The sequence below is a fragment of the Schistocerca gregaria genome, chromosome 1 (assembly GCF_023897955.1).
Source record: "Schistocerca gregaria isolate iqSchGreg1 chromosome 1, iqSchGreg1.2, whole genome shotgun sequence".
In the NCBI taxonomy this organism is placed as follows: Eukaryota; Metazoa; Arthropoda; class Insecta; order Orthoptera; family Acrididae; genus Schistocerca; species Schistocerca gregaria.
In genome coordinates this window covers 900,828,925-900,855,350 of record NC_064920.1, presented here as the reverse complement: position 1 = coordinate 900,855,350, position 26,426 = coordinate 900,828,925, and positions in this window count along the sequence as shown.

The window sequence follows — 26,426 nt, the reverse complement described above, 5'->3', positions numbered from 1 at the left end:
CATTAGCGATCTCAGTAGTCATTAGACATCGTGACAGAGCAGAATGGGACGCTACGCGGAACTGTCGGACTTCGAACATGGTCAGGTGATTGGGTGTCACTTGCATCATACGTCTGTACGCGAGATTTCCGCACTTTAAACACCCCTAGGGTCATTTTTTCCGATGTGATAGTGACTTGGAAATGTGAAGGGACACGTACAGCACAAAAAGCATAAAGGCCAACATCGTCTGTAGACTGACAGAAACCGCCGACAGTTCAAAATGGTCGTAATGTGTAATAGGCAGACATCTATTCAGACCGTCACACAGGAATTTCAAACTGCATCAGGATCCACTGCTAGTACTATGACACTTAGGCGGGAGGTGATAAACCTTGGATATCATGGTCGAGCGGCTGCTCATAAGGCACACATCACGCCCGTAAATGTCAAACGAAACCTCGATTGGTGTAAGGAGCGTAAACATTGGACGACTGAACAGTGCAAAAACGTTGTGTGGAGTAACAAATCACGGTACATAATGTGGCGATCCGATGGTAGAGTGTGTGTGGCAAATGACCGATGAACGTCATATGCCGGCGTGTGTAGTGCCAACAATAAAATTCGGAGGCGGTAGTGTTATGGCGTGGTCGTGTTTCCCATGTAGGGGGCTTGCACACCCTGTTTCTTGCGTGGCACTACATTGATGTTTCAAGCAGCTTCTTGCTCCCCACTTTTGAGGAGAAATTCGAGGACGGCGATTGCATCTTTCTACATGATCGAGCACCTGTTCATAATGCACGGCATGTGGCTGAGTGGTTACGCGACAATGACATCCCTGCAACCGACTGACCTGCACAGAGTCCTGACCTGAATCCTGTACAACACCTTTGAAATGTTTTGGAACGCCGACTTCGTGCCAGGCCTCACAGACCTACACCGATACCTCTCCTCAGTGCAGCACTCTGTGGAGAAGGGACTGCCATTCCCCAAGAAAGCTTCCAGCACCTGATTGCACGTATGCCTGCGCGAGTGGAAGCTGTTATGAAGACTAAGGTTCATATGGTTCAAATGGCTCTGAGCACTATGTGACTCAACTGCTGTGGTCATCAGTCCCCTAGAATTACTTAAACCTAACTAACCTAAGGACATCACACACACATCCATGCCCGAGGTAGGATTCGAACCTGCGACCGTAGCAGTAGCGCGGTTCCGGACTGAGCGCCTAGAACCGCTAGACCACCGCGGCCGCCTCAAGACTAAGGGTGGCCAACACCATATGGAATTCTAGCATTGCCGATGGAGGGCGCCACGAACTTGTACGTGATTTTCGGCCAGGTGTCCGGATACTTTTGCTCACATAGTGTACATATGAAGTTATTGTCCACGGTGCTATTTTGTATGAGCACATTTATGACTATCCCACGCAGTCTGATGGCAAACCTCTACGTCAGTTTGGTGATTCGACCTGCCACGCTGTCATTCACCCACCTTTCGCTGTTATAACCCAGCATGCTCTACAGAGCGTCGACATGCAGCCTTGGACTGCTCGATCACAAATCTGTCTCCAACCGAGAACACGTGGAATATCTTCGGGTGACAACTCCAGCGTCCTCCACAAGCACATAAACCGTCCATACGTTAAACGACCAAGTGCAACGGGCATGTAATTCTATCACAGAAACTGACATTCGACATTTGTACAGCGTACTGCATGCACGTTTGCATACTTGCATTCAACAATATCAGTTACATCGGTTATTAATATACCAGCATTTCACATTTAAAGTGGCTTATCTCGTGCTTACGTTAACCTGTGATCTTCCAATGTTAATCACTTAAATATGTTGTTTAGACAAATTTATTCCCGAAATTTTATTTCTGTGCATTAACTGTCTTTTGGTGTTGCCATTCCTTTTCCGTCAGTGTACAACAAAACATAACCGTGTAGAAAATAAAACAAAAATTACAACAGTGACAAACTGTTTTAGTCGTCATCTCCTTAGAATAATTAGTATTTAAAACACGTTTGCACATTACAGAACCGAATAAAGTTACTCATCGATGAGGGCACGACTTTACCTTAACATGTTTCGTCCTCTATAAACAACAGTAGTTTGCATAACAGGCGAACCTGAATTACCATAGTTTTGCAAAGTATTGTTTCTTTACTGGTCTTGAGGGTACTGCACTTAAGTGTGTTACACCAGACAGGTTTTCCTTTAATGCACAGAGATGCACAGAGAATCGTCAGCCGTCATTCTATCAGCACAGAAGTCATAAAACGGCTATACGTTCGGGTGTTTACATATTAAAAATAGTTATTCTTTATAACATTCGTGCACATACCACTTATCGTCATTGTTGCTCTTTCTTTCCATTTGGTGACATCGAAGGAATTTTTCTTTTGTTACTATCAGAGGTTTGCAACATCAAAGTACTTACCGTGTGTATAGCTGTTTTTTGTATATTCTAAATGCGACAAGTTCTTCTTTTGTTGTTAGCAGATGTTTGCAACACCTCCTTCCAGAATTGCTTTCGAAGACGTTGCGATGTGGACACACTAACGGAACTCTTGCGTGTAGTGGTAGGACAAGTACACTTCAGACATACGTCGCAAAAGTTCTGTCCCTCAACTTCCGTCGTGTAGTAGCTGTGACCCCCTAGTAGAAGAACGCGCATGGTCGCAGGTTTGTTGATTACACCCATCGTCACTGAATTAAGGATCAAGCATAATCTAAATTTACAGAAGATTCCGCAATTTTTTGGAATCCCAGAAAAAGTTTTTACGTTGATGCAACAAGAGCCACCGCACTTCTCACATTCACAATGCAAAGATTACACATCAGTTAAATCTCATATACGCACAATGTCAGATTGATGAGGTGCCAAAACTGAACTGACAAGCTCACCTCCCAAGCCTGACGTGCAAACTCAAATCCCAAAATACGAACTCGGTGTCCAACTTTTCTGGCGTATCTTCAGTCAAGCACAGTTCAGGATAGCGCGACCGTTCCTTTTAATGGATAACCGTTTGGAGACGAGAAAGCAAATTTCGGTTCTTTCATGCGATTATTCACATGCCAGAAAGTGATTATGACTCGTATTACCAGATGCTCAAGTAGAAAAATGCTTGATGCATTTTCACCCTTCTTACAGGCTTTTATGAAAATGCTGTTTCCTTCAGCTGCATTTGCCTTATTTTCAGTTCAGTTTTACAAAAAATTACAGATGTTGTCTTCATAGAAATTTTTTCTGTGATTTAAACTTTTTTCATTCAGTAATGTACTTTTCTATGTTCGTTTGTTTCTCTTGTAAGTGGTGAGTACTTACAACCTTGTGAATGTATTGTTCGAAGTATACTATCGTAATCATGTGTGTGTGTGTGTGTGTGTGTGTGTGTGAGAGAGAGAGAGAGAGAGAGAGAGACAGAAAGAGAGAGAGAGAGAGAGAGAGAGAGAGAAAGAGAGTGAGAGAGAGAGAGCGAGAGAGAGAGATGGTAGATTTGGAGAGTGAGACAGAGTGAAGAAACAGTGAGAAGGAGAGAGTGTGTAAATTAGAAAAGAGTTGTTAGTTGAGCAGAGATGTGAGCGATATGAAGGAGAGTGTGTGAATGGGCAATAGGAATTATGTGGAGCTGGGTGGAGGGGGAGTGCGGTGTGGTGCAATGTGAGCAGGTGACGTAGGGAGAGTTGGGATAATTTTTCCACTTCAAAATATGTAAAAAAAAAGGGGGTGATGAACACTTTCAGCAAACTGTATATCCAATTCATAAGGAAAAACGTACGTTGAACTGTCAAAAGAAAAATGTGTATATATTTTAAGAATAATATATTTACAGTGCAAAAAACACAAAAGAGCATTTGTATATAAAAAACGGAATGAGTCCAGTGTAAAAGTCCCTTAATCGTCAGTATGCACAGAGCAAATAAATTATGCATTCTACAGATAAGCACCATATCAATAAACATATTATATAACCATTTTCTAGTAGAAAAGTTGAAGCAACTACAGTAGATTCACCATACGAATTTCTAGAATCTTTTCCATGCCAGAATCTAGATTAATTCATATTAAGTAATACCACACTCTTGCAAAATTGTATTATAACCTGTCACCATGGCATGCGGATAGTTTGGTGTGTAATGTGTGTGGAACGCGACTTGGTCCTGCACTGCAAATCGGTTTGACAAGTATAGGAGCAACATGATTCTGAGTACCAATATACAATATGGTATCCAAAACTTCTCAAAATATATAATTAAAATTATTATGTTTAGCTTAGGACTCATTCTGGGCCCTCACCGTCAAAGTAGTTAACTTAACCGATCCCAATTGAATGCTGTCCAGTGTATCAAATCTTCGCCTGTTCAATGTGATTTTCACGTAAGAGATCAGGAAGAAGTCACATGCAGCAGAACAGTGTAGGCTGTATGTAGTCAAGCATTGTCATGGTGGACCATCGAGTCAACCGCACACCACTTTTGCTCACGTATTATCCTCCCATCTTCCACCATACATCTTATAACATCGCAGTAGAACTCTGTATTTATCGTCTGACCAGTGGTAACGAACTCTTTACGATCACTGCAGTATACATGAATAACTTATGTAGGCTGAAGTTAATGCGATAAGTCAGCAAGAATCAATATGCAAAGAAGTAGGATATGGAAGTACTAAAGAATGAAGAGATACACTTTAAGCACTTCAAGGATGAAGACACTGCGATAAGGAATAGCTCAGTAGACAGTTCAGTCGAAGAGGAACATTTATTTACAGCAAAGATAATCACAGAATTTTCAGAGAAAAACAAAAGTCTAAAGAAGGTAAATATGAAGAAACCATGGGTAACAGAAGAAATACTTCAGTAGATCGGTGAGAGAAGGAAGTACAAAAATGTTCAATGGAAATCAGGAGTACAGAAACACAAGTAGCGAAGGAATGAAATAAATAGGAAGTGCAGGGGAGCTAAGATGAAATGAGTGCATGAAAAATGTGGAGAAATCAAAAAATGAATGGTTTTTTTGGAGGACTGACAGGATAGTCAATACAACACTCGGTGAAATTAGAAGTAGCATCAAAAGTGCAACAGAAATTCCACCATTAAATGGAGAGGAGAGAGCAGATAGTGGAGAGAGTATACTGAACGACTCTATGACGTGGAATTTTGTATGGTGTGATAGAAAGAGAAACACGAGCCGATTTAAAAGAGATGGTGCATTCAGTATTATAATCAAAATTTTAAGGACTTTGTAATTAAAGGATCAAATAAGACAAAAACAATACATAAATCTCCATTAGAATTTGTAAAGTCATTCTAAGAAGTGGCAACAAATCTATTAATGGTTTTGGTATGTAAAATGTATGAATCTGTCGATGTAGTGTCTAACTTCCAGAAATGTACCATCCACACATCCCTGAAGACTATAGGGTCTGACAAGTGTGAGATTTATCACACAAACAGCTTCACAGCTTACACATGCAAGCTGCCAACAAGAATGATGTACAGAAAAATGGAAGAAAGGTCAAGCGTGTTTAGAAGTGGTAAGTAGCTACATTGGGTGCTTTTGGTATGTTTTAGTTCATGTTTTCTCATATTATGTTCTCTGTATTTTTTTTTCAAAATTTGAATCCTCATGTCATTCGTCAGTCTTTTCCTGTAACAATTTGCTTGTATAACAATTTCGGAAACATTTACTAAGGATAAAAGCTATGAAATAAATTTATTTTTTATGTATGGATTTATGAAAATTAATAGGCTAATACGTTCTGCTTTTACACATCTCAAAACAAAGAAGCAACCACATGTACCTGACCCTAGTGTCTTCACTATACCATGAACAATTTGCAGATTTCTAATTTTTCGTATTCTATTATATGGTCAAAATGTTCTTTAACTTCTTTTATATAGTCATGCGAAATACAAACCGAATTTGTTTTCTAATAGATAGTTGAAATCAGCCTTCAAGGAACTCATTTTATATGGAAACCTTTCTCATAATATTCCATTTGATTTCTTAGCCACATCTGATGTACAATATCCAAACTGATCCCTCCAACATTTACTAAAAATTTCTAGAAGATCATCAATTGATTAAAAATATTTAAAAAGTTTAGACTATTGCTAGCTAATTGTGTTTTTATGTGTGAGATAAATAAAAACAATATGTTCCTTTAGTTCTTCTTCTAATAAAATATTCTCTAACTACATATTAATTTTCATGACTTGCATCACTGAATACTACAAATGAATTATTTTCACATTGATCTAATTTCATCATCAGTTCCAATAAACATAGTAATCTTCTCATTATTTTTGTCTTCAACTTTTTTATACATATTTATAAATTCTTGATATTTAGTTGGTCTAAATTTTTTGGACTAACATTCAGCTGATTTATCTTATAACAACTCAGTCATGGTAGAGATCGAACATAATTGTCAGACCTTAATGTTGTTTTTCCACAATCACTTGGACCTAATATAACACATGGAATAAAATTAGTTAAAAGTTTACCATGTTTATGTTTCTTTCTTCTCTGGATTTCTTATTTTTTTATTCCCAGTTTGTTTTCATGCAATTAAATAATTTTTATTAACCTCAAGTTAATCCACTATTTCGATTAAGTAGTAAGTCATCTGTTCTCAAAGAAAGCCTGACTGTACCTGTATATGAAAGCTTTAATAATGATGCACTAGTTGGTTTTTATACAACATTTCTAGCTCCAAATATTATATGAAGGAATAATAAATTATATTCTGATGGAGAAAAAATAGAGATTCTTGTTGGTTCATATATTTTGAAAGGTTTGGAAAAATTTATTTATTTAAAAAAGACAAACAGAATTGTTATTGAGAGAAATGTAAATTACATATGGATATAAAAGATAGTACAGGAATTGTGTTTGGATTTAGTAAGCAAAATATTGAAGATAATAAAAATGCTGTTGCTAAAAATGTTCCTAAATTTATTCCACTTGAATTAATCAATATAAATTTTACTATCGTTGATGGAATATTTGTGAATCCTGCTGATCATTTTCATCGATGAAATAATTTTATTGTTTCGTTCAGACCTAAAGCTGAATTTGGTGGACCAATAACTAATAAATCACATTGTCCTGTATTCCAATTTTTAATACTAGAACTAACTGTAGCAAAAGACAATGATAATTTTACTTACTTCAGTGGTGCTACAATATTGTTTGTTTTAGAAGTGGTTTAATAAATTGTTATATTTAATAATAGCTCTCAGTTCTACTCATTTCCTGTGATTGAGAAATAAAAAAATATTATTTAAATAGTCATAACAAGGATACAGAAATTAACATAATTATAGAAGATTTATAGCTCCATTCAGTCATGCTCAGTTGTGCATGAGCTTTGTATTATTGGAGCTGTTGGTACAGATTATACAACCTATGCAGGAAAAACTGAGAAAAATTAATTGAATTATGTGGCAAAGCTATTTGATTTCATAACCATAAAGAGAGGAAACAAAGTTATGTCTGTAATGGCACATCTTTTTATATCATCACCTGTTTTTTTGTATTTGACTCATCTCTTAATAATAAAATAAATATGGAAGGATCTAAACTTAATAATGGTGAAGTAAAGAGAAAGAAAAATGAACTGCTTTATCCAATGAATTTGCATGGAGGTTCCTTTAGGGGGTACAAAGAAGTTCTAGAAAGGAAATCTTACTGTAATTTTACTTGGAATTTCGGTGCTGGAGTTGCTAATCTTATACAGCCTGACTAGAATAATGTTGCAGTTGAAATAAAATATACAATTTCAAAGGAAGGTAAAATTGTAGTACAAGTTATGGAAACTCATATACCTAGGGTTAAACATGAACTGGATTACTATCTTGAACAATGAGAAAGTATATTAGAAAATCTTAAAATTTCAGTTCTTTCTATGAAGTAGGAGCAGATGAGGCAGCAGGATTAAGTGGGAAGAAACATTTCGATCTATATATCATGAATTACTATAATTCAATAGAATTTCATGTGCTATCTTTTATTTTTGTTGTGCTTCAAACTAATCAAAAGATAATCAGTTGATTGATGCTTCAATGTATGATCAAGTTAAACTTCAGAATATTTACATTAAATTGGAAGAAATGAAGCATTTCCTCAAGAAATGTAGAATTTGGTTAAACTAAATAATAATCTGAAGGAAGATGATAAATTTCTTGATTTTAAACGAATTACAGAGTTGAAGGATAATGTTGATATAAGTCCATTTAATTAGGTAATGAACTATACTGTCTATGTCATTAACATGACTCACAGAAAGAATATTGTTACCACTACTATGAAGACTACTATGAAATTATGTGCAATATTCAAAGATAAATTTCCGAAGGATACATTCGTCTACATAATTATATATGGAAAGAAGACTCTCACCTTTGATGCACAACACAGAATACTGAGATTTTTTTAAACTGTAAAATTTAGTAACTAACGATTTCCGATTTTATTCGTTATAATTGTTCTGAATATTCGATTCAATGTTCTATTCAGCAGGCATCTTGCGGGAAATATGTAGCAGTTCCTATGCATAGAGTGGCTCACGACTGAGTGAAGTATTTATCGCTATCCGGTATGGTCACAAGGGTCTCGCTACCGTAATAAACCCATGTTCCCTAGATGGATTTAGTAGCTGGATCTGGACACCACTGAGAGACGTGTCATTTTTGTTCTCAACTCAACTTCGTTCCTCAAATACCAACTATATAAACGATTTGTGAACACTATTTCCTTACCCTGCAGGGCACTGCTGAATAGCCATAGGATTGCTTCAGCCAACCAACACTATTATTATTATTCGCTATCGTTGTCCACTGCTCAAGCTCGTCTGGAAGAACACAAGAATATCTGCTGTCAGCAGCTCTACCATCTATATAAGTTGTTGTCACGACGCTGTCAGAAGAAGGAGTGGACGAAAGGTCAGCATCAGAGTCACAGTCCATCAGCAACGTTCAGCAAAAATAAAATATTCACATTGGGTTAAAACGAAATTGAGAAAGTACCATCAGAAAAAGAACCGCTGGGTTTCCATTCAAAATGCGTCGAAAGGTTTTGCTGAAATTTTTGGTAATTTTGGCCTCAATTTATTTTTTAAAATTAATTCTAGTGTCCATTACTTTCAGCTCAAATTTTCTTTAATTCTATATAGATTTTAATTAGTGAACTCAAATTGGCTTGGATCTCAGTGAATAGTACTAACTACACTGAGTGCACTAGGCAGTTTTTAATGAACAACAATTAAATGAATTAATTATAGTATGTTATGCAATATAACATAATGTAATGAATTTAATTAATTTGTAACAAAGGTTGTGGTTTAAAAACATGAGAATTATTTAATTAATTTGCAAAAAGGTTTGCGGATTAAAACGTGGCAAGTGCGTTCAACTTAGCAACTATCTACTGTTAGATGACGATTAGTTGGCTTTAGAAAAGCTAAAGTCACAAGAGAGGCAGTTCTGATGTTGCATTTGGTAACGGAAGCATGACTGAAGAATAATCATTACACGTTCACAGACTTTGTCGAAGTTGAAAAATCATCAATATCAAATGGTACAAGATTTGAAGTTCTGAGGAAAATAGGGGAAGCTATAGGGAGAGAAAGGTACTATATAGTATATTAAGGAGCCAAAAAGGAATAACAGAAGTGGAATACCAAGAAGGAAGTCCTGTGATTAAAAAGGTTGTACATCTGTACATTGAAGAAACAATGATGGAAATAAAAGTAAGGTTCAGAAGTGGGATCATAATTCAAGGTGAAAGGATATCAATGATATGATTCACTGACGACGTTGTTAACCTCAGTAAAAGTGAAGAAGGATTACAGGATGTACCGAATGGATTGAACATTCTAATGGGTACATAGAATGGATTGAGAGTAAATCGAAGGAAGACGAAAGTAATGAGAAGTAGCAGAAACGAGAACTGCGAGAAACTTAACATCAGGATTGATGGTCACGAAGTAGCTGAAGTTAAGGTATCCTGCTACCTAGGCAGCAAAACAATGAATGACTGACGGAGCAGGGAGGACATCAAAAGTAGAGTAGGTTTCGGTAAATGGCATTCCTGGAGAAGAGAAGTACACTAATATCAGACATAGGCATTAATTTAAGGAAGAAACGTCAGAGAATGTATGTTTGAGGCACATAACTATGTGGTAGCGAAACATGGAGCATGGTGCAAAACCAGAACAGAAAAGAATCGAAGCATTTGAGATGCGGCGCAACTGACGAATGCTGAAAATAAGGCGACTGAAATGGTAAGGAATTTTGAGGTTCTGAGCAAACTTGGAGAGAAAAGGAATATGTGAGAAACACTGCGGGGAAAAAGGGACAGGATGAGAGGATATCTGTTAAGAAACCAGAGAATAACTTCCAAGGTACTAGAGCGAGCTGTAGAGGTTAAAAACTGTAGAGGAAGACAGAGAAAGGAATACATCCTGCAAGTGATTGGGAATGTTGGCTGCAAGTGTTACTCTACGATGAAGAGATTTTTGGCGCAGGAGAGGAATTCGTGGCGGGCCACATCAAACCAGTCAGAAGACTGATGAATCATTATAAAACTTGGCCTTTGAGAGTCTTCTGGCCAGAATACATTCGCATGTATCAAAACTTATTCTCAGGACGTTGCGGTAGTCTTCGACGGCCTGTCTACAATGTTGGTGAATCAGATCCGTCACTTTCTTAAAATTTTGTGTTGTAAGCAGTTGACATCGTCAGTCGATGTTCACCAGTTTTGGAAGAGGTCGTGCAGGTCGTCTGTACATCACCGAAAGCTTTGCCTCCAATATTTTCAACATCCACTGCAATTTTCGCCTCAACTTAATGAAATTTACATGAAAACTTTGTACAGAAACGATGCTCTTTCACGTCAACCATGGCAAAACTGCAAAATACAACATGTATGACATGTCTAGCATTCACTTAAAAAAAAGCTGGCAGCAGCAGCAGCGTGCATACTCCAAAAAACTCTGTTACCAGCAGTGGAGTGTATATCCAGCTAGAGACGAGCTGTTGAACACGGCCGTCCCGAACCAGTTTGCATCCACAACAACGACGGTAGGTAAACAGAGTTTCAGGACAACTGCACTTCTCAGACAGGTAGCTGGTGCACTCTACTGCAAACAACCTACCGCTGATGGTCGACGCCGCAGAACTGTTTGCCGTTCGAGAACGAATCCCTCGCCGATCTGCCATTAGGCAGTACTATTAATGTGTACGTCAACTTTTGCGTCCATTAAGACCCCCCTGGCATGTTATTCGTGTATATAGTTACCTAGGTGTGTATAGTACCTATGATCTCGGTACAATCTGTTGGTGCTCCTTGAACCGTATCGCGAATTGAGCTATCGCGGCAGGCTTTCGTGTGCGCTTAAGTTTGCCTGAAGGGCGTCTAAGAATGGCTACTCATGAAGGAGTTCACCATCGCATCCCTATCCCACCCCCGTCATATTTAGCATGAAAACAAGAAGAAGGTGTACTGAAATGTGAAAAAAGAAGCGCAATAGAAACAGCAGTCTGTCCAAGCTCAGGATGTGCAACATCGAGCGAGTTCGAATAGGCACGGTGTCGCCTTTGTGTGGCCCAATTGTTGGACTGACAAACGTGAGATTTGTGCTCAAATCTCCTTCGCGTCCCTCATTTTTTTCTCAGATTTATGAACTGTCGGTCCGGCCATTGACGTGTTTGTTTTTCTTCCGTAGTCATGGTAAATGTCATCCTATACATTGCTTATTGAATATGAGTCATGGGGTAAGCATATATTACCATCGCAAGAAAATGTAATGAATGGTAAGAGCAGGCTATATGACTGATAGATCTCTCACAGAAATGACAACAACTAATAAATGGATGTAAACCATGTTAGAAAAAGGAATTAAAGAATCAAAACTTCGAAACCGGAACGCTGTCGTAACATGTGGTACTTGTGCAGAACAAACAGGTGATACGTACGTCTGGAGGTCCCTTTGTTACATGTCGCTGTTGCAAATGGACGCTACAGTATGACACAGGCACAAGTTTGAATACAGCGAACACACACATCAACGACCGTACGGACAGTTCGTAATTTTGTGAAAAAAATTTGGGAATGAGGGAGATTTGATCATGGATTTTCTTCTAGGAACACTGTCACGTGAGCACTTAACCACGACGCCACGACTATGCAAATGTATTCCATGTTACATATCTTGAGTTTGCACCGTTGGCTGTTTCTATTTTGTTTCTTTCTCCACAGATCAGTACATCTTCTTCCCGTTTCCATGCTTAATCCATGTTATCCATGTTCAATTTTTCTAGGGGTGTCCACTGGGTCATCTTACCACTAAATCTGATGGGGGTTCGATTGGGTTGGGGGGGGGGGGGGGGGGGGAGCTCTCTCACAAGGAGACGGCACGATCGTGGGATCGGGGATTTGTCCGAAATTTGGATCGATTTTTTCAGGGATTTTACAAGTATTGCGTCCTAATATTTTAAACACCGGCGATGTTAGAGGTCCTCTTTCTCCACACAAAATTTCGGACAAATCCCCGACCCCACGGTCGTGCCGTCTCCTTGTCAGACAGATGGTTCTTAGCTGGATAGCTCGTGGGACGTGCACAGCACCAGGCTGTCCAGTTCAAAATGCTTCAAATGGCTCTGAGCACTATGCGACTTAACTTCTGAGGTCGTCAGTCGCCTAGAAATTAGAACTACTTAAACCTAACTAACCTAAGAACATCACACACATCCATGCCCGAGGCAGGATTCGAACCTGCGACCGTAGTGATCGCTCGGCTCCAGACTGTAGCGAATAGAACCATACGGCCACTCGGCAGTCAGGCTGTCCAGGATTGACGGCTGTGGTGTCAATGGCGAACGTGAGGGCCGCGTTCCGCCGTAGTTAATGGTATGGTCGGAAGAGGGGCCTTTCCCACCGCTGTACAGCGACTGCCGCTGCAAACCGCAGTCTGTAGCAGAGTTATGCTCCACGTGCCGCCACGAGACCGCAAGCTCTCCTTTAATACCAGTCGAGGAGCTTAAAGTTCTTGCTTACAGTTAGCAGCGCAGCAGCGCTGTAGTAATTCCGATTACGACGCGTTATACCAGCCGAGTGTCTTGCAAGGTGCGTTAATTATGGTAATGCTCGTTAACTGGGGGATATCTGAAAGCAGCCGATACCCGCTAATTGTCATCTTGCTATTAAAAGCATTTGTGTTGTCTGACTAATCAATCAAGAAGATGTAGCCTGCCGTGGTAAAACTTGCTTTTAGTTACATCATTGCTGTTTGTTCTGATGGTCCCGTTGGTGAGACAAGTGAATACGGATAAACAGTCTGACATTCAGTAAATTTTACCGTAGTGAACAACGTAAGGTTTGGTGTGACTTTTAAGGCTCCATCTGTGTTCTTGCCGCCAGCCTCATTGAGTTGGAACAGCTTGGGTTCTCTTAGTGTCAATGGAATTGTCTGTTTCATACCGGTAGTGCACGTCTTGAAACCGAAAAGTTTCTCGTTGTTGTGAATGAAGAAAAATTGTATTAACTTATGGTTGGTCTGTCTTATGACACTGCCAATGGCCTTGCCGCAGTAGTATCACCTGTTTCTGTCAGATCGCCGAAATTTAGCGCTGTCGGTCTGGGCTAGCACTTGGATGGGTGTCCATCCTCTCTGCCGAGCGCTGTTGGCAAGCGGGTTGCACTCAGCCCCTGTGAGGCAAACTGAGGAGCTACTTGACTGAAAAGTAGCGGCTCCGGCCTCGGAAACTGACATACGACCGGGAGAGCGGTGTGCTGACCACCTGCCCCTCCGTATCCGCATCCAGTGACGCCTATGAGCTGAGGATGACACGGCGGCCGGTCTGTACCGTTGGGCCTTCATGACATGAGGAGTTTAGTTTATTTTTTAGTTATGACAACTGGTACGAGGGACTTTTTCTTTCTTTTTGTGTTTTTTTTTTGTTTTATTTGTCCTATCTCATAACGGAAAACAGAGTAGTAATGAAGGAAATGGTGCAACTAATTGCTAAATTTAACCTACAAAGTGTGAGAGTCAGCTGTTTGTTGCCACTCTGTATTCTGCGTGTTAATTTTATTGTGTTTGTAATAACATTCTTGAATACGTCTGGGACCAGTAAATTTAGGCTACTGGGCTAGTTCTTGTGGAGTGTCACGGGTTCTACCTCTCGGTGCTAACTGTTTGCAATACCAAAAGGTTGCTCGGAATATTTTGTAAGCATTCAGCTTTAAATATCTTGTTACTGTCCCCTTCCAATTTATTGTTAGAGTTGTTGTACACGTAAAAGTTTCACCTCCAAATGTTTCATTAAATTTGTTGTATCTGTCTTTCATTAATAAATTCTTTACATTGATTTAAAGGTCACTGGATGTGCCCATCGAGGTTCAGTTCGATGTTACTGTGAGTTTGTGAACATTATTTAACGAATTGCTAAAAGCTTTTAAAAATAGTTTGATTTTCTTTAAAGCGTATACCGTTAACATTTTGTAATTTTTCTCTCATATGCTCACTGATGTAAGAAATATTTGGTAAATTTCATCACACCTAAATATTTGTCTTGCACTGCTCTTAATTTAGAAAATGGTAGCCATACTCTTTGATATTGAGGGCAATCCTTTTAAGTTTTCTGATTTATGCTGAATTTTGAAATGTTAACCAACCGTAATTCAAATGTGCATTAACGAAACATCCTCAATTTCCATTTGCCCAGGCCTTCCCTATCCTCTCTTGTAGAGGCGTACTGAGGCCTCTCACTGCTGTGACATAAAAGCTGGTTACCGGCTTTCTTTTCTTTTTTATTTGTAATGACAGATCTCGGAAAATGACAAAAAATTGTGATGATACTGACAACAGTTTCTTCATCTACTACAATGTAGTACTTCCTAACGAAACACTGGACGAACGGAACAAATCAAAACATTTAAGTGGTGTGAGGACATTTCTTTCGCGAAAAATTATTGCTAAATTTTACAGAACCTGCTACTGAGAGAGGCACTATAAGGATACATATCACGTAAGGACCTCGCTAAGGTATCGCCACCTAATGGTTCCGTAAGTTTTACACAACGTATAATGACATCAGACGTTTCCACTGGATTTCCAAGTCGGACGTAGAAATATTGAGAGCAAAGTGGTATCGTTTCTACATCAATCAGAAAGATATGAGATTCTGTGATAGTGAAATCAATGAAATTAGTAGAAACTGGTAACGACAATAGGCTGTTTGATAGGAACTCTTCAATCTCATCATAAATTCGACATTATATTCTGTATTGTATACGTGGAAGAGATCTGGAGACACCTGACTGTTTTATATTGATTATATAATTGTTTGGCACAGATTAAAAAACCAGATTTTAAATTGTAAGATATTTCCAGGGACATACGTGGACTCTGACCACAATTTATTAGTTATGAATTGCAGATTAATACTGAAGAAACTGCAAAAAGTTAAGAATTTCACAAGACGAGACCTGGGATCAGAGGTTGTAGAGAGCTTTAGAGAGAGCATTGGGGAACGATTGACAAGAACAGGGGAAAGAAATACAATAGAAGAGGAATGAGCAGCTTTGAGAAATGAAATACTGAGGGCAGCAGAGGATCAAGTAGATGAAATGATGAAAGCCAATACAAATCACGTGGTAAGAGAAGAGATATTGCATTTAATTGATGAAAGGAGAAAACATAAAAATTCAGTAAATGAAGCAGGCGAAAAGGAATACAGACATTTTAAAACTGAGATCGACAGGGAGGGCAAAATTGCTAAACAGGGATGGCCAGGGGACAGATGTAAGGATGTAGAAGCACTGCACTGTGCTTCCTTCTCTAGATTGTCGCACAGTTGACAAAATGGTAGATATCGAAGTAGACGACAGAGGGATAGAGAAACAATTAAAATCGCTCAAAAGAGGAAAGGCCGCTGGTCCTGATGGGATACCAGTTCGATTTTACACAGAGTACGCGAAGGAACTTGCCCCCCTTCTTGCAGCGGTGTACCGTAGGTCTCTAGAAGAGCGAAGCGTTCCAAAGGATTGGAAAAGGGCACAGGTCATCCCCGTTCTCAAGAAGGGACGTCGAACAGATGTGCAGAACTATAGACCTATATCTCTAACGTCGATCAGTTGTAGAATTTTGGAACACGTATTATGTTCGAGTATAATGTCTTTTCTGGAGACTAGAAATCTACTCTGTAGGAATCAGCATGGGTTTCGAAAAAGACGATCGTGTGAAACCCAGCTCGCGCTATTCGTCCACGAGACTCAGAGGGCCTTAGACACGGGTTCACAGGTAGATGCCGTGTTTCTTGACTTCCGCAAGGCGTTTGACACAGTTCCCCATAGTCGTTTAATGAACAAAGTAAGAGCATACGGACTATCAGATCAATTGTGTGATTGGATTGAGGAGTTCCTAGATAACAGAACGCAGCACGTCATTCTCAATGGAGAGAAGTCTTCCGAAGTAAGAGTGATTTCAGGTGTGCCGCAGGGGAGTGTCATAGGACCGTTGCTATTCACAATATACATAAATGACCTGGTGGATGACATCGGAAGTTCACTGAGGCTTTTTGCAGATGATGCTGTGGTGTATCGAGAGGTTGCAACAATGGAAAATTGTACTGAAATGCAGGAGGATCTGCAGCGAATTGACGCATGGTGCACGGAATGGCAATTGAATCTCAATGTAGCGAAGTGTAATGTGATGCGAATACATAGAAAGATAGGTCCCTTATCATTTAGCTACAAAATAGCAGGTCAGCAACTGGAAGCAGTTAATTCCATAAATTATCTGGGAGTACGCATTAGGAGTGATTTAAAATGGAATGATCATATAAAGTTGATCGTCGGTAAAGTAGATGCCAGACTGAGATTCATTGGAAGAATCCTAAGGAAATGCAATCCGACAACAAAGGAAGTAGGTTACAGTACGCTTGTTCGCCCAATGCTTGAATACTGCTCAGCAGTGTGGGATCCGCACCAGGTAGGGTTGATAGAAGAGATAGAGAAGATCCAACGGAGAGCAGCGCGCTTCGTTACAGGATCATTTAGTAATTGCGAAAGCGTTACGGAGATGATAGATAAACTCCAGTGGAAGACTCTGCAGGAGAGACGCTCAGTAGCTCGGTACGGGCTTTTGTTGAAGTTTCGAGAACATACCTTCACCGAAGAGTCAAGCAGTATGTTGCTCCCTCCTACGTATATCTCGCGAAGAGACCATGAGGATAAAATCAGAGAGATTAGAGCCCACACAGAAGCATACCGACAATCCTTCTTTCCACGTACAATACGAGACTGGAATAGAAGGGAGAACCGATAGAGGTACTCAGGGTACCCTCCGCCACACACCGTCAGGTGGCTTGCGGAGTACGGATGTAGATGTAGATGTAGATGTAGATATCACTAGTGGTAAGATAGATACTGACTACAGGAAAATTAAAGAGACCTTTGGAGAAAAGAGAACCACCTGTATGAATATCAAGAGCTCAGATAGAAAACAAGTCCTGAGCACTGATGGGAAAGTAGAAAGGCGGAAGGAGTATAAAGTGGGTCTATACAAGCGCGATGTACTTGAGGACAATATTATGGAAATGGAAGGGGACGTAGATGAAGATGAAATAGGAGACTTGATACTACGTGAAGAATTTGACAGAGCACTGAAAGACCTAAGACAAAACAAGACGCCGGGAGTAGACAACATTCAATTAGAGCTACTGATATCCTTGGGTGAGCCAGCCATGACAAAACTCTTTCATCAGGTGAGAAAGGTGTACGAAACAGGCGAAATACCATCAGATTTGTAGAAGAATCTAATAATCCCAGTTCCAAAGGAAACAGGTGCTGACATGTAAGAAACTTACCAACTATCAGTTTAATAAGTCACGACTGTAAAAGACTAACACGAATCATTTGCGGATGAATGGAAAAATTCGTAAAAGCCGACGTCGGGGAAGATCAGTTCGGATTACGGTGAATACTGAGCCTAGGCAATACTGAGCCTACGACTTCTCTTGGAAGGTAGTTTAAGGGAAGACAAACCTACGTTTATGACATTTGTAGACTTAGAGAAAGTTTTCGACAATGTTGACCGGAATAATTTCTTTCAACTTCTAAAGGTTGCAGGGGTAAAATACAGGGAACAAAGGCTATTTATCATTTGTAGAGAAACCAGAGAGCAGTTATAAGAGTCGAGGTGCATGAAAGGGAAGTAGTGATTGAGAAGTGAGTGAGACAGGGTTGTAGCCTATCCCCGATGTTATTCAATCTGTATATTGAGCAATCAGTAAACAAAAAAAAAAAATGGAGCAATAATTAAAGTCCACGGAGAAGAAATAAAAGCTTGGAGGTATGGCGATGATATTAGAATTTTGGCAGAGGATATAAGATGAACATAAAAAAAGCGAAACATGGATAATGGAAAGTATTCGAATTAAATCAGGTGATGCTGAGGGAATTAGATTAGGAAATGAGACACCTGAAGCAGTAAATTACCTTGGCTATTTGGGAAGCAAAATAATATGATGGTCGAAGTAGAGAGGATATAAAATGCAGACTGGCAATGACAAGAAATGCGTTTCTGAGGAAGAGAAATTTGTTGACATCGAGTGTAGATTTAGTTTCCGGAAGTTCTTTCTGAAAGTATTTGTATGGAGTGTAGCCATATATGGAAATGAAACAGGGACGATAAACAGTTTAGACAAGAAGAGAATACAAGCTTTTGAAATGTGGTGTTACGGAAGAATGCTGAAGATTAGAGGTGTAGATCACGTAACTAATGAGGAGGTACTGAACAGAACTGAAGAGAAGAGAAATTTGTGGTACAATGTTACCAAAGTAAGCGATCGGTTGGTAGGACACATGCAGAGTCATCAAAGGATCACCAGTTTAGTACTGGAGGCAAGCAAATCGGGTAAAAATTGCAGAGGGAGGCCAAGAGGTGAATACAGCATGAAGATTCAGAGGGATTTAGGTTGCAGTAGTGAAATGAAGAGTACCACGGAGATCTGTATTTAACGAGTCTTCGGAGTGAAGAGCAAGGCCACAACAGCAACATTTTACTTATGTGGTGACCTCTTGTGGTGTACTGGTTGGTGCACAGTACATTTATAAGATGTCACTACATGAGTAAAATGTGCTGTAAAATATAATCGAATTTATTATTGTGTTAAAGATTGTATATATTGGTCATTAGTCTTCCGACGGTTTACTGCGTGCCTTCACGAATGCCACCCTTTTGCCAAACGCTCATCTCACAGTAGCACCTACAACCTAAGTTCTCAATGACTTGCTGTATGTATTTCAATCTCTGTCTTCCCCTACAGTTTTACACTCTACAGCTCCCTCTAATAACAAAAGGTTTTACCCTGATTTCTTAACGGATGTCCTGTGATCCTGTCCTTTCTTATTGTCAGTGTTTTCCATACATTTCTGTCCTCGCCAAATCTGCGTAGAGCCTCCTCATCGCTTACCTTATAGGTCCACCTAATTTACAGCATTAATCTGTAGCACCACATCGCAAAATACATAGATTTTCTTCTGTCCGGCTATCCCCCAGACTATGTTTCACTACCATAGAATGATGTGCTCCAAACGCACATTCTCAGAAAATTGTTCCTCCAATTAAGACCTATGTTTGATACTAGTAGCATTTTCTTCGATAGAAATTGCCATTTTGCGAGTACTAGCCTGCTTTTGATATTCTCGTTGCTTTGCCTACCATAGATTTTGCTGCCTAGATACCAGAGTATCTTAACTTCATCTACTCCGTGAGAATCAGTCCTGATGTTAACTTTCTCTCTGTTCTCATACCTCCTACTGCTCATTATTTCGTCTTTCTTCGATTTACACTCAATTCATATTCTCTACACATTAGACTGTTCATTCAGCACAACCTGTAATTCTTCTTCACTTTCACTGAGAATTTCCATTCCAGTCTTGAAACTTTCTTTCTTCAATACCTAGACTAACAGTAGGGGGGAAAGAACGAATCACTATCTTACACGCTTTGTAATCCTACTGCTTCCTTCTTGGTGTTCCACTCTTATTGTTCTCTCTTGGTTCTTTTACATATTACATATTCCGTATAGCTTACCTCTATTTTTCTCAGATTTTCGAACACCTTGCACCATTTGGTATTCTCGAACGCTTCTTCCTGGTCGACAGACCCTATGAATGTAAATTTCGAAATTTATGGTAAGGTCTCACGGAACCAAACTGCTGAAGTCATCGGTCCCTATGCTTGCACACTACTTAATGTAACTTAAACTAACTTACGCTAAGGACAACACACAAGCCCATGCCCGAGGGAGGACTCGAACCTCCGACGGGAGGAGCCGCGCGGAAAGTGACAAAACGCCCGAGATCGCACGGGTACACCGCGAGGCCCTATGAATGTGTCTCTATTCTTCCTCGGTCTTGATTCCTTTATCAACAGAAACGTCAGAACTGCCTCTCTACCTTTCCTAAAGCAAAAGTCATCATGACCTAATAGAACCTAAATTTTCTTTCCCATTCTCCTGTATATAATTCTTGTCAGCAATTTGGATGCATGAGCTGTTAAGCTGATTGTGCGACAATTCTCGCACTTGTTAGTTTTTGCAGTGTTCGTAACTGAATGGATGATTCTTTTCCCGAAAGACAGATGGTATATCATCAGACTCATACATTCTACACATCAACGTGAATGATCGTCTTGTTACCACTTCTCCGAATGATTTTAGAAATTCTGATGGAATGTTATCTAACCCTTCTGTCTTGTTTGATATTATGTCTTCCAAACCTCTTTTAAATTCTGATTCTAAAACTGGATTCACCGTCTCTTCTATACCGACTCCTGTTTTTACTTCTGTCACGTCATGGGACAAGTCTTTCCCCTCATAGAAGTCTTTATTGCACTCGTCCGACCTATTCGCTCTCTCCTCTGACTTATCAGTGAAATTCCCATTGCACATTTAGTGTTACCGCCCTTGCTTTTAATTTCACCGAATGTTGTTTTGACTCTTCTATACGCTGAACCATTTCTTCCCACAATCATTTCTCTTTTGATTCTCCACATTTTTCAAATAGCCCTTCGCTTTACGTTCCCTGCACTTCCAATTTACCTCATCCCTAAGTGATTTATATCTCTGTATTCCTAAATTTTTCTGAATATTTTTGTACTCTTTCATCGGTTATCTGAAGTATTGCTTCTGTTACCCATGGCTTTTTCTCAGTTACTTTCTTCAGTCCTATATTTTTCTTTCCCAATTCTGTGATTGCCATTTTTATAGAAGTCGGATCTACCAACTGAGCTGTTCCATATATCAGTATCTATATCCTCAGAGAACTTCAAACGTGTCTCTTCATTCCTTGTTACTTCCGTATCCCACTTCTTTGCTCACTGATCCATTCTGACTAGTCTCTTAAACTTCAGCTTACTCTTCGTCACTACTAAATTGTGATCTGAGTCTATATCTGCTCCTTACAGGCCAATATCATGATTCGGAACCTCTTCCTAACCGTGTTGTAATCTAACTGAAATCTTCCCATATCTCCCAGTTATTTCCAAGTATAAATCCTCCACTTGTGATTCTTGAACGAATTTATTCCCTGTTACTGGATGAACTGTGTTGCAGAGCTCAGTCACCCTTTCTCCTCTCTCATTTTATTTACCAATCCAACATTGTTCTGTAATCTTTTCTTCTACTCTTTGTCCTACAATCGCATTCCATTCCCCTACGACTATTAGATTATCACCTCCCTTTACGTACTGTATTACCCTTTCAACATCCTCATATACTTTCTCTATCTCTTCAGCTTCAGCCTTTGACGTTGACATGTAACCCAACTACAGTTGTCAGTGATGGTTTGCTGTCGATTCTTTTGACAACAACCCTACTACTGAACTGCCCGTAGTAACACTCCTTTCTCTACCTTCATATTCATAGAGAATACTACCCTCCTTATACCTTTTTCGCTGCTTTTGATATTATTCTACACTCATCAGACCAAACGTCCGTGTCTTTTTCCCATTTCAATTCACTGACGCACAGTATAACTAGACTGAGCCTTAGCATTTCCCTTTCCAGATACTCTAGCTTATCTACCACGTTCAAACTTCTGACATTCCAGGACCCGACTAGTAGAACATTATCCTTTCGTTGGCTATTCAGTCTTTTTCTCATGGTCACCTCCCCCTCGCGAGTTCCTTTCGGCAAATAAGAATGGGAGGCTAGTCCCGAATGTTTTGTCGATGCGTAAATCATCATGACACTTTTTCATTTACAAGCCCCATGTCCAGTGGATACACACTGTCTTCAGTACAGTGGTTTTCAGTGCCTTCTGCATCCTCATGCCATTTATGATAGTTGCTTCTTTCGCCTCTAAGAGTAGTTACTCACCCCAAGTGCAAGAGAGAGCCCTGAGCCTCTGTCCGTTTTTCGGACAGTGCCGTTATCAGTTTGAGGGTGACTTATTATGCCGAAAATCTCCAGTTGTCATTACTGATGATTTTTAACCAAAATTTAATCCGTAGCAAGGTTCGAATCCTGTTCCGAGAATATTTCGATTTCTAATCAGACACTAACCGTAGGCAGTAGGTGCTGTATAGCGATTCATATTGCAGAATACGAGTCGCGAAGTTTCAGAGCACTTGGATGCATTTAAGGTTTCTGAGAAAGAACACCTAATGCACAGAGGCACGTAATCGTTCTCCTATTGCTCCAATAGAGAGAGGAGTATGTAATGGAACGACCAGTAGTGACGTAAAATACACTCCTGGAAATGGAAAAAAGAACACATTGACACCGGTGTGTCAGACCCACCATACTTGCTCCGGACTCTGCGAGAGGGCTGTACAAGCAATGATCACACGCACGGCACAGCGGACACACCAAGAACCGCGGTGTTGGCCGTCGAATGGCGCTAGCTGCGCAGCATTTGTGCACCGCCGCCGTCAGTGTCAGCCAGTTTGCCGTGGCATACGGAGCTCCATCGCAGTCTTTAACACTTGTAGCATGCCGCGACAGCGTGGACGTGAACCGTATGTGCAGTTGATGGACTTTGAGCGAGGGCGTATAGTGGGCATGTGGGAGGCCGCGTGGACGTAACGCCGAATTGCTCAACACGTGGGGCGTGAGGTCTCCACAGTACATCGATGTTGTCGCCAGTGGTCGGCGGAAGGTGCACGTGCCCGTCGACCTGGGACCGGACCGTAGCGACGCACGGATGCACGCCAAGACCGTAGGATCCTACGTAGTGCCGTAGGTGACCGCACCGCCACTTCCCAGCAAATTAGGGACACTGTTGTTCCTGGGGTATCGGCGAGGACCATTCGCAACCGTCTCCATGAAGCTGGGCTACGGTCCCGCACACCGTTAGGCCGTCTTCCGATCACGCCGCAACATCGTTCAGCCCGCCTCCAGTGGTGTCGCGACAGGCGTGAATGGAGGGACGAATGGAGACGTGTCGTCTTCAGCGATGTGAGTCGCTTCTGCCTTGGTGCCAATGATGGTCGTATGCGTGTTTGGCGCCGTGCAGGTGAGCGCCACAATCAGGACTACATACGACCGAGGCACACAGGGCCAACACCCGGCATCATGGTGTCGGGAGCGATCTCCTACACTGGCCGTACATCTCTGGTGATCGTCGAGTGGACACTGAATAGTGTACGGTACATCCAAACCGTCATCGAACCCATCGTTCTACCATTCCTAGACCGGCAAGGGAACTTGCTGTTCCAACAGGACAATGAACGTCCGCATGTATCCCGTGCCACCCAACGTACTCTAGAAGGTGTAAGTCAACTACCCTGGCCAGCAAAATCTCCGGATCTGTCCCCCATTGAGCATGTTTGGGACTGGATGAAGCGTCGTCTCACGCGGTGTGCACGTCCAGCACGTACGCTGGTCCAACTGAGGCGCCAGGTGGAAATGGCATGGCAAGCCGTTCCACAGGACTACATCCAATATCTCTACGATCGTCTCCATGGGAGAACAGCAGCCTGCATTGCTGTGTAAGGTGGATATACACTGTACTAGTGCCGACATTGTGCATGCTCTGTTGCCTGTGTCTATGTGCCTGTGGTTCTGTCAGTGTGATCATGTGATGTATCTGACCCCAGGAATGTGTCAATAAAGTTTCCCCTTCCTGGGACAATGAATTCACGGTGTTCTTATTTCAATTTCCAGGAGTGTATGTGTGGTGTGGAGGCTAGTATTGATATATGAAGTAGATGGGTTGTATGAAGGTTTGCATGATAGTCATACTGTAATCGCTTTTCGAATGTTTGTACCTCAGCAGATGCGCTGCGAAAGTTTCACTCGTTTATTAGTACGTTAAACTCCCGTCATCCCTCCTACAAGAGATCTAGTATTGATATTTTAGGCGATTTTTCTGGTGACTTATGTTCTCGGTGAACATAGGACATTCAACATTTTCAATGATTTCTTATCGTAGATATCTTGTGGTCCTGTCTTCTGTGAACTTCTGAGGCATTCAGCTCAATATCACTGCAAAGAAGCTGAACGTAGATTGTTCACCAAATCTCCATTTAATGTGATGGTCTTACATCACCTTATTGCGAGGGTCTTTCCACCCTCGTGGCACCACTCAACTGGTCGACATCAGATCCGAAGTGTTGCTGCATCAGTAACCACCCCATCGTCCTCGTCCCGCAACTTTCATTGGGCCAAACATATTGATGTTCTTTATAGCCTTCTCTGAGGTGGCGAGGAACCCGGCGGGCCCATACCTTTGATTTCATCAACTGGTGGACGAGAACAGAGAAGTGGAGGAGCGATGTGTTTGATTGCGACACATTGATTACCTCGAATGAAAGTGTCCGCACGTTCCGACATTGCAGGTGTCACTAATGTGTGTGGCTGGTCGCCACATGGGAGATTGGACAGGTTTGTGCGACCTATTGCGGTAACGACAGAGGTCTCACCCAACGACCCACCGTGCTTTTGTTCATTGCGAGGCCTTCGTGGACATTCAGCAAGTACCTGTGAATATCTGGGATGTACTGGTTTTCCTCCAAAAGAAAATCAGTGACAGCTCCCTGCTTGGAAAGCCTTCTGTTACAGACGCCATTTTGAAGGCTAGGTATAAAGCCACCATCTATCGCTACTTCTCGAAACTATAGCGTCTGGAGAGGGAGTATTCCAACAAATTCCGCACCGCAGAGAAACAAAATGTGTTCCATCACTGATTGAACACCCTATGGTTAGATGAGCATGTGCCAGATGGTTCACCAGCGGCTGTCTTATGGTACTGTCTTCTGGGACTTAAAACCATGATTCCCTGTGAGCCACTGAGCTCATTGTCATTGTAATATTGCATTATACAGATAGCTCTCAAAGCTATAACCAGTATGTATATGCACGGCCATAAAACTAAAAGTTTAGAAGATTGAAACGTTAAGAGCGGGAGGGGAGTGGTAAGATGCCATGCCACTTAACAAACATAGCTTAAAAATAGATTTATGGTTAGTCTATTCAAAAATTTAAACACATGAACACAGACTGTCAGTTCAGAAGCCCTTAAATGAATTCTGATAACCAGCATTGCAAATATTGTTAACATTAGAACTCTGATTGCTGACAGTAAAATAATATGACAACAAAGAACATGTACAAAGAATTCCAAGGATCTTTCAGTAGGACCTTTTGCCCATGAAACAAATAAATAACACTCATAATGTCGGCTCACTCGAGACATCACTCAAGACAATCAATTAAACAACAGATACGATCCTTCCGAATCCGTTGACAACCAAGGGATAAACAACGATACTTAACTTGCTGCAGTGGTGGGGGTCACTTGTGGGCCACAATATTGGCATTAGTTTTACAAATGGTAGGTCCATTAGTGCACTTGCTGGCCTTTCTCTTTCAAATGTCCACGTCTTGGCCCTTCTGATTGGAGTAAGTTATGATATCTGCAATGTAAACCTGCTGGCGCCATTATAGACAAGAGGTCACAGTGCTTAATTAAGATGTTTAATTATGGCAACAAACATACACAACCCCATGCCACCGACACACAGAAAATTTGCAATGAAAAGCAGTTACAAGTATTGTAATTATGCCTTGGCATTAAAGGTCACAAACCCATTTAACTTTTTGATTTAACCGTCTGTGAAAGAAGCCAACAGGTGATTTCTCCCTCTCAAACCAACTTAACAGATCAAGCATTTGAATTACTTCTAGACACTTCAAATAAGAAGTAACTGTTTGACCAATGCAAACAAGAGCACTTGTCTTTACGAAGCAATTCCGGATCAATAGCAGTGCAAACAGTTTAAATCAGTTACTCGTCTTCTACGCACACTAAGTAAGTCAACAGCTAGCTCACAAACACCTCATCGGTTTACGAGAAGAAACACGGTCATCCCACTTAATCGATCTAGAAATATAAACATTTCGGTGATCATTCACTCAGGAA